Here is a 10,300-nt window from a genome sequence, read left to right on the forward strand (position 1 = left end):
ACGAAATTAAAATTTTCAGCGTTTATCTGGTCTTTGACCAAATTTTTTTTCTGTCTGGTTTGTATTCCAGATTTTTTGTTCTTATCTCAATCTGGTTGTGTATTGGATTTTTTAATTCCTTAAATGATTCCTCTACAACTTCTGGAGTATTTTCTGATGAAACCTCGGGGGATTCCTCCAATATTCAGACCTCTCAGAATGGTCAGATTTCATTGACTCAGACTACTGAAAGTCCAATCTTGCAGATCACTACTCAGCGACTGAATAGACAGAATTTCTTGCGGTGGTCACAATATGTGAAACTGTTCATTAGAGGAAGAGGTAAGATCGACTATTTGAATGGTACAAAATAGGCCCCAAATTATGATGATCCTACATACCATGTCTGGGATGCGGAGAATTCTATGATTTTATCATGGCTTCTTAAGTCTATGGAACCAGAGATCGACCAAACTAATATGTATCTCAGCACTACCAAACAACTATGGGATGCAATGAATGAGACATACTCAAATTTGGCCAATTCCTTGCAAGTTTATGAGTTGAAAACGAAGATCGGAAATACAACAAAGGGGAATTTGTTTGTAACAAGTTATTACAATATGCTGAAAAGTTTGTGGCAGGAACTTGACTTGTTCTATGACCTTGAATGGTCATGTGCTGAAGACAATGCTCAATATCAAAGGACCGTGGAGAATGACTGTGTTAATTGTGAGTGTTTAGCTAGGTTGGCAATTCCGGACAAAATTCCTAAGTGTCCCCTAACTCGACTTTCCAATTCCTCTTCGGACTACTTGACTTTAAAAATTTCAAAAATTGGAATAACTCAACTTCTTCTAACTAAGATCATTAGTTTTAGCTCAAAAACACTAAGAATCTATATATGATTCTTTTTTATATTCATCTTATCATGCAATCTATTCATATATATATATATATATATAGATAGATAGATAATGACAAAAAATACTTTAAATAATTAAGGAGTTTTAAAAATAATTATAATAAGAAAAATAGACTTTTCCCATTAAAATTTTAATTTTTCAAAAGATAAAAGATAAAAATTAATTATTATTAAATGAGATTGGGAAAAAAAATGTTAAATCTTAAGATAAATAAGCCATGCTAAGGTGCGGCTTGCAGTTTAGTGTGTCTAATCATCTCTAAGATCTAATGGTCACTTTCTTATGATAGTAGCACTTCAAATCACAAAAAAAAAAAAAAAAAATAGTGAATCAAACAATGTTTTGTACTCTATACAAAAGTTTAGATGCTTTGAAACTACACACTTGCAACTCACATTTCAAATAAAATGGAATATCACACTTAGGAATAACTTGAAATGGAACAACACTACACTTGGTTGGAATGGAATACCACACATGGGAATGACTTGGAAAAGAAGGAGAGATAGATGATTGTTAGAATGGCGAAATATCATGGAGGGGTTCCCTTTTTATAGATGTAGATGTGTCTAGCCCTAGAGGTGTGCCTTACAGAAAAGATAACACTTCGTGTTGATGGGCATTTCAATTAAACCTATAGGCATGTGGGTCTAAGTCAAGCATAAATCCATAACCATATAGTTAGGCCCACATGTACTTGAGCCCAAGTTCAAGTCCATGTTTCTTTTAAGCTTACAGAATGCTTATAATCCTCTTCTAGCTAGTGACCTTCATATGTGGGATACTTTCTTCCACAACATTTTCCATGAATATATAAGTCATTTTGAGCTCATTTCTCATGCACCCATAAATGGTTTTAGCATATCAATATATTACATTCAGCTACTTATGGAGATGAATGCATTCCAATTTGGTCCCATCTTAAAATTTTCAAGGAAATTTTAGTTCAAAGTTATCCTTTTATCATTATTTAAAAAACCATTTTTTCCAACAATCCCTCACATAAAAGGAAATTTACTTATCATATGCAAATGACATGTAAACACTTGAGAAAGTATTATTTAGATAGAAGTTGCATTAGGATATAGGTAGCTTGTGGCTTTGGAATTTCTTTAGTGAAATATTATTGGATTTACTAGAAAATCATCAAATAGCGTGATGTCTTGAACTTTTAAACTTTTATATTTAAACCATGATAATAGTATTCACATAGCTACTTCTCGGACATCATTTATTCTGATAATTATGTATATTTTAGCCTTGAACAACTCCAAGTTTTAATGAGCGTTTTAGAGAATCTCAACCCCAAAACAGTATCATTTAAAAGCAAGCATATCATACTCCACATGGTTTTTCCAATAGAACTCTTTATCATCAAAGCTTAGCCTAACTCATAGTGTAGATAAAGCTATTTCATCATAAGAATATGTATGAGAGATAATATCTCTAGTGCTTTAATTTATTCATACCTAAGCTGTCCCTTTATGCCTAAATCTTGCTATCTCTAGTAAGCTAGTTGGTTTAGTATTATGAAAAATTTTCAGTCATAGGCTTTATCTCATCCCCTTGATGAGTAGTTAACTTGATCTCTTAATAAACCTAAGTGGATCCACAAGCTTTTCATTTGAAAGTAACTATCTCATAGTATTGTGTCTTTAACAAATGTTGAGATTTACCATTGTTCATGTGATATTGTGCTCTTTCAAGAACAGATTGATTATCACAATATATGTTGATGTTGAGCATAGGTTTTAGCTAGCATTATATGCCCTCTTGGAAATTACAAAGTCATTGTGCATCTTCTAGACCTAGTTTGTCTAATGTTAAAAATTTAGATCTCATGGAGGATCTAGTAATTTACCTTTGTTTTAAGAACTTCTAGGATATCACCTCTCTTTTCATATCAATGCATAATCACTAATAGATTCAAAGTCCTTTCTATTGGATATCTAATTTTCATCATTGAACCCCCATAGGGTTAGAGACAACTATTCTAACTAAATACCCCACTAAATTATAAAAAGGTCTTTATCCTTTCCATAACTCATATATATGGAGTTGTATCTCTGTTCAAGCTATAATTTTGAAAAAAAAAAAAAAAGTCACTCAATACTTCTTTTCTACATGTATTCCTTGCATAATATTGCTTTGTTACTCTTGGACTTCACTCATGACTATCTTAGAGCCAATCATTTTGTAATCCTAAACTTTTTTTACTATGAAATTCTTAAACCAACATCCTTTGTCTTATGCTTTTTCCTCAAGAAACTCTCATAGTTCCTTTGTAGTATTTACATGACCATACACATTATGTACTATGTTGTCCAAACCATTGAGGATGTTGCTCTTGCATAGGAAATGAGAATGATTCCAAGCTTCCATAATTGAATGTGCTTGCACATTTCTTTCACCTCCCTTGAAACGAGGGCATCCTTTTGTAACACTCTATCAAGCTTTAGAGTTGTTAAGTAGAACAACCTTTTTTTATCGTCACCTCTTGAATTATATTCTAAGGAAATTCTCTAGCTTCAATAAGAATTGTTGTGCGAATTATTGAAAAATATATATGCACTAATAACCATGTAAACAAAATAAATAAAGCAAAAAGAAATTAAAAATAAAAAATAAGATTAAATGAGGCTAGAGTTTGACTGTGTTCTTAAACTGAATTTCTATCATTTAAGTTCTTCTAGTTTAGTTACAATAATGTCCTAGAATACAATTATCACATTCTTGTGATAGTGGTACTTCAAATTATAAGAAATTGTGAATCAAATAATATTTTGTACTCTCTACATGAGCATAAATTATTAAAATGGGCATAAGATTAGAGAAATTTTGTTATGAACCTCTAATCACTACTATAATCCATAATTATCTCATGTTGGTAGTCTACATATTGAAGGGTTTTGACCACAAAGAAAAAAAAAACACTTTAAAAAATATGATAGCCATTAAAATATTGAAATTAAATACGCATGGAGTTCCTAAGTGAACAGATTTTTTATATAAAAAAACAAAATGGAACTTAATTTTCACCATTTGAGCTAATGTGGTGTCAATTTCTCCAAATGTACCTACAAGATTAGGAAGTAGACTCAATCGAACATTTGTTAGCTATGTTTTATGAGTTCCAATGGGTTTCAAATGTTATGAAAATTATCTTTTCTTTCTTTTATTAATTTTTGGCTTCTTATTCATCCAAAATATCATATATCGAAAACCATAATGAAACTGAAGAATTTACATCCACTAGTCAAAATGTAAAAGCAATGAATTCACCAATAAAGACTTAAACTCTTACAATTTTTCAAAGCTCATAAATATTATATTGTATGCTCAAGAGTAATTTATCAAATACTAAAAAAAAAAAAAATCACAACTTAAGCTAAAAAAAAAAAATGAAAACTCAAGAAAAATTGGATAGTACCTTAGTAAGAGACGCATCCAAGTAGAGGATATGTGCAACTTCACCAAAGAGCCTACACATTGCTCATAAAGGTTGAAGAAAAAGAAAAAGAAGAAGAGGGATTCACAAGCATGAGGAATAATTTAGAGATAGCGAAATTGAGAGATTGAGAAGAATATATAGCGATAGGGCGATTGAGATGGTTTAATGGCCAAACAATTAAGAAAGAAGGTGATACTCATATTGATTGAGATTGTGAAAATTTATCTTTCGTTTATTTGATTTTCATAGGAACCAAATAGAAAATTAGGGTTTTTGATTTTAAGGATTTTGAGACTAGGTTGGTTGAAACAATAAAAAGTTTCATTATTTGGGGGCACATTATAAAGATTCATTCCTTATAAAGCAAAACATAAAAGGTAAAATAAAATTAAAGCTCTAATTATATTTGATTCTTAAGAGATATTTTGTGTTTTCCTAAGAAATTTTAAAAAATAATAATAACTTGATTGTATTTCTTTCATTTTGTCCCATCACATTTACCTTTGTCAATATAGAAATTTTTTTCAAGTGTTTCTTAAAATATTTCTACCATAAACGAAATTAGTGTCTCCATTTTCTTGATAATTGATGTTATTGAACAATTAAAGTTGAGATAATTTTACATATTTTAAACATTTTGATTAATTTTAAGTTTTTTGGCACAATATGAAAAAAAATAAATTAAAATATATTTTGAAAAACCAAATTGAATTTTATAAATATTAAAAAAAATCATTAGATTTAAAAAAATTCATATTCAAATATTTTAAAGATAAAATATTATAATGTTGATTATTTATTACAATAATTAGAGGTAGAAAAAAATTTATTATTTCTATTATTTTGCTACCATGTCCATTAAAAGAACAGGGCATTAAGCTAAGAAAGGTATTAACATACCATAAAACTATTACCATTTTGCATTAGTTGGTTTGCAAATGAAATATGTCAAATGACGTATGTTTGTAAACTTGCTTAGTTGTATAATCTTTAAATGCTTATTATTATGGTAGCAAGCTGACTTAGTTGTCTAATCTTCAAATGTTTTTTATTATTATTATCATCATTCATGTTTGGCTCCATTTAAATCCCAAACTTAAAGTATACTTTCCAACACTTATAAAACTAGCATATGTATATATATATATATATATATATATATGCATAAATGTGCAAAAAGTTCAAGTTTGTTATATAGATATGTTTTTTGTATTTGTTAAACTGGAGCATCTTTGACCAGCATCCACCATAAATTCATTCATAATTCAATTAAGTCAAAACTAAGGGGGACCTCAATACTATAATTTCCATTAGCATCATGTTATTTTCTAATGAACATAATCTATCTATTTGTTGTCAAAAAATATTATTTTGATTCATCACCAGACAAATCTACTATGTGCTTTCATGTCATTGTTTTTAATATCTATTTGTCATCACCTAGTTGTAGTACAATCAACTTAATTTTTGGTTTTAATTGAAATCATACAAAAAAAAGCTCTCAATCAAAATGAACCAACATTTGCAAAACGGAACATATAAGTTCAATTTTATAGGCCCAATATTATCTCCCATATCATGCTCGTGACATACACAAGGAAATAAGAAAATCATAATTAAAGCCCTCACCCTAATGATATATACGAAATGTTGGAGTATATAAAAGATCATTTGGTCTCACTAAAAGTCTAGCATCACCTAGCTTAGAATGATAGTGACTCTTATATCAACTGGGATCTTAAATGATGTAACACTCAGCTAGAAAAATTCTAGTATACTAATGAATGATGAAGACAAGTTATGAGCATATGAATATGTAATTTTCTCATAACAACATAAGAGAATTTTTTAAACTAAAAAACATAATCGCTTGATTTGGATTTTTTTTTAATTATAAGAATGTGTTTAAGAGGTTGTAGGTACCTTCCATTTGATTATCATTGTAACAAGCATCTAATGTTGTTATCCTTGTGATCTCACTCATGAATTATACTAGTGAAAATGATTGATGACAAGTGACGTGATGTCGATTGGAGGTTTATAAAAGTTCAAGGCATTCACACATTATTATTAGCTAGGTTCTGACCTCTCTTCTTTTTGTTGTCCGTGGTTTATAGCTCCAAGCAAAGACCATACTTGTTCTTCAATATGGGCTTTGAGGACTAATGGTTTGTTCCCCATTCATAGGCTTTGAGTAGGTCGAAGTACTTGGTTTTAGTTGTCACGCCATTGAAAATAGCCACCAATTTTTTTCCTGAGTGTGCAATGCTAAGACACGATCTTAGCCAACCTTTCTGAAGGCCCAAAACAAAAGCAATGCAAATGTAACCAAGGCAACATAGCAGATACATGAACCTTCCCAACTTCTATTTGACTTTAAAACTACAAGATTACAAAACTTTTTAAGTATACCAACACTTGTACAATTTTGTCTAATTAGAGAAACCAAAGAGAATGACATAGTTTGCTTTCTTTCTAGATTACTCACCCTTAGTCTCTCTCTACAATGCAAAGGCTTTTATAGAGGAGCCTTCTCAATTGAATTTTGAATTCAAACCTTTGAATTCAAAATAGGAGCTTGAGTAATGGTTATGCAACTTGTCACAACCACCCAACTAAGGATACTCCTTCCTAATAAAAGTGTCTTTTCATGCATCCAATAATGTTCCCTTTCATGCTAAGCCTTGTCTTATCCTTACAAAGTACCTTTTGCCAACAAGTGCCTTTGTAACCATCTCATGTCACTCAGCCACACATATCTGTCTTTGATCCAATTAGCCTAAGGTCATGTCTGGTTCTCTTCTTCTGAGCCAAGCTCTTGCCAATCTAGTCTTCAACCCTTTTTCATGTGAGTTAGCCCACATTAAATACCTTGTGTGCATGCCACCAACCTACATCAATCATCTTGCCTTGACCATGCCCATGTGTTCAGCCATCTCTCTAATGCATCAGTGCACATCGACACACTGATATCCACAGAGCACCCTTATACCATGTCTAAGTGCCCATGATACCAAGGTGGTGGTGTTCTTGCTTAATGAACTAGCTTTTTGCATGGCCCTTCCATGCCTTAGCTGTGTCAGCCATGCATCAACATGTCTACATTGGTCTGATTGTTTTTCCGGCTTCTCGTGTGCCATGCCTAAGGTGGTGTTTGTTTTTTTACTTAATTCTAAATAAAACTTTAATACTTAATAGTGTTAAATATTAGGTTATTTGTTTTTGTAGTATTTTATTTCTATTAAGTATTAAAAAATAAAAAAAACCAATATGTTATTTTTTCTATTTAGAAAAAGCTACATATTTTGGCTTTTTCTATTTAGTAAAAAGTTTATAATAAGTCATGAAAAAGTAGAAAAACAAACAATCTAAATTCTAAAACTAAATTGTTTTTAGTAAAAAGCCAAAAAAACAAACACCACCTAAGTCTCTCTTGGTTTCAACTATGTGTTATAGCATTGCAACCATGGGTAATCATCCATGTGCACAGGGCACTGCACCCTTATGCCTTACTTTTATAATGCATTTGATACCTTCCTCATTGTTGTAACAGCACCATGCTCAAGTGCAAGACCCTTCTTGGTGTAACAACATGCCATGGCATTGCATGCCCATGGCTTGTCTATCCCATGCACAGGGCATTACGCACCTGTGTAACACATTAGGAACCCATCTAAGGCATCCATATTACTACAGTAGCACCATGCCATGTTGAGGCCTTCCTTAGTTACGATAGCATGCTATAACTTTGCACCCATGGCCCATTGACTCACCTCTATGCACAAGGTTGACCAGCCTCGTGCCAACATTGGTAAAGGATAGGTTGCACCATGCCTCATGCCATTGCGACCACGGGCATGCAAGGCCTTCCTTGTTACAATAGCATGCTATAACTTTGCACCCATGGCCCATTGACTCACCTCTATGCACAAGGTTGACCAGCCTCGTGCCAACATTGGTAAAGTATAGGTTGCACCATGCCTCATGCCATTGTGACTACGGGTTCCATGCCACATATGTCGTGCAACCTGTGTGTGCGCTAACATGTCATATATATGCCATATAGTTATATAAGTTTGGTTTTCTATTAATATTAAACAACTTTGAAACAAGCAAACATCTATTTTCTCCACATAACATACATGTTCATTTCCTTCTTAAATCTCTGCAACTTAGTTTGAAAGTAATTTTAAAGAGAAGAATGAGATATAGCTTAGTAGAAAAGGAATCAACTTTAACAATAAAATTTATAAAACATCTTGTACACCATAAGGCAACAATTCAATGTAACATCAACTTTAACTCAACAATAGCAGGTATAATCATACAAACCAACAATTTTCAAATCATATACTTCCCTTGATAAGTTCATTTCTATGACCTATAAAAATTATTAACTTAAAAGCATTTGGGGCTCTCAGCAAGGTACATGCATCCATACTCCCCCATTAATCCATGCATAGATATTCCTAGGGGATGTTTTTAGGTTTTTCACCGTAGGATACTCTACCCTTCTTCCTTTAAGGACTCTCACTCACAAACCATTCCCTCTATTACTTTTTACCTTTCATTTCAAACCACCCTTACTAATGCCCTTTTTTTTTTTTCAGAAGTTGTGTTAGTGCATTCAGCATGTGTCTATGTAGCTTAGCTACATCAACAAGTTACTTCTAGTAAGAATAGAGCGTATCTCAATAAAATAAATTATACTTCAAATAAAAGCAATAAATTTCATAGAATAATTCTAGTATTTGCACCATTAGAATTTCTACATACGCACCATACCACCCATTAAATCATTTTTAAAACTAGATTTAACCAAACTTTTGATCCAAGCTTTTTTATAAATAATCACAAAATACAGTACGTTTTCAAAAAAATAAAAAAATTCCCTACCTATCCAACAACTTGAGTAACCTCAACCTTCAACTTTTCTCTTCACTTTCCTTTTATATTGCCTTTCAAATTCTATCCCAAAAACTTCCCTCACCACCTTCACATTTCAACTTTTATACACAAAATAGAGGCTGAACTTCAAGGTGTTTTCAGATTTTCCCCTTGAAATCTCTCTTAGTGTCCTTCCCATCTCTGGTTTCTCACACTTAGACCAACCCCTTTTCACTTGTACCACAAAACAATAGCTAGATCCCCTCACGACTAGGTAAAATATTACCTCCTGTTAAAATCTCGATCACTTAGCTCAACTAGCTAGTTACTAAGCAACCAACCTACTTTTGACCAACAAAAGCATAGAAACAACACTTACTCTTTAACCGTCTTTCTCTTAACTTAACAAACTAACCAACTTCTTTAATTAACCAACCAAATGCTTTAGTTAACCAAGACACTAAACCTCATTATGGAATTAAGTACTCTTAAATTATCCTTTAACAAAATCAGGGTCATTACAATAAAATCTATAATATATTTTTTATAGTTTTTATTAAGACTAAATTCTATAATGTTCTACAATAAAATCTAGGTCATTGTAGTTATTTGGCCAATATCCAAACATAATTGATTTTTCGCAAAAGAAAAAATGAAAAACTAATCTAAGTACTATTGGCATAAGCGTTATAAACTAAAAATGCTATAAACAAGAACAATGTTTACCATAATTTTCTTGAAACTGGTGCTAAATGTGACCCCTTTGACACAAATAATAGAGTGAAGGGAAAAAAACAGAACAATAATAGAAGGAAAGTGGTAAGAAAATAGAAAGCAATAACGTTATAATAGCAGGAGTCCTAAAGTGCTCACACCTTGTCTATTGGCTACCAAACTTTCTTCTTCCAATCAACCAATGTCTCACAAAAATCTTTTACATTCTAAAATGATGTAATTATTTTACACAATCATTCTCAAACTATACCATAGTACTAGATTTTTCAGTATCTTTGTCCTCAAAATTACTTTAAGTGATACAACTGTTTTGGGGATATGT

This window comes from Vitis vinifera, chromosome 9 (assembly GCF_030704535.1).
Source record: "Vitis vinifera cultivar Pinot Noir 40024 chromosome 9, ASM3070453v1".
Lineage (NCBI taxonomy): Eukaryota > Viridiplantae > Streptophyta > Magnoliopsida > Vitales > Vitaceae > Vitis > Vitis vinifera.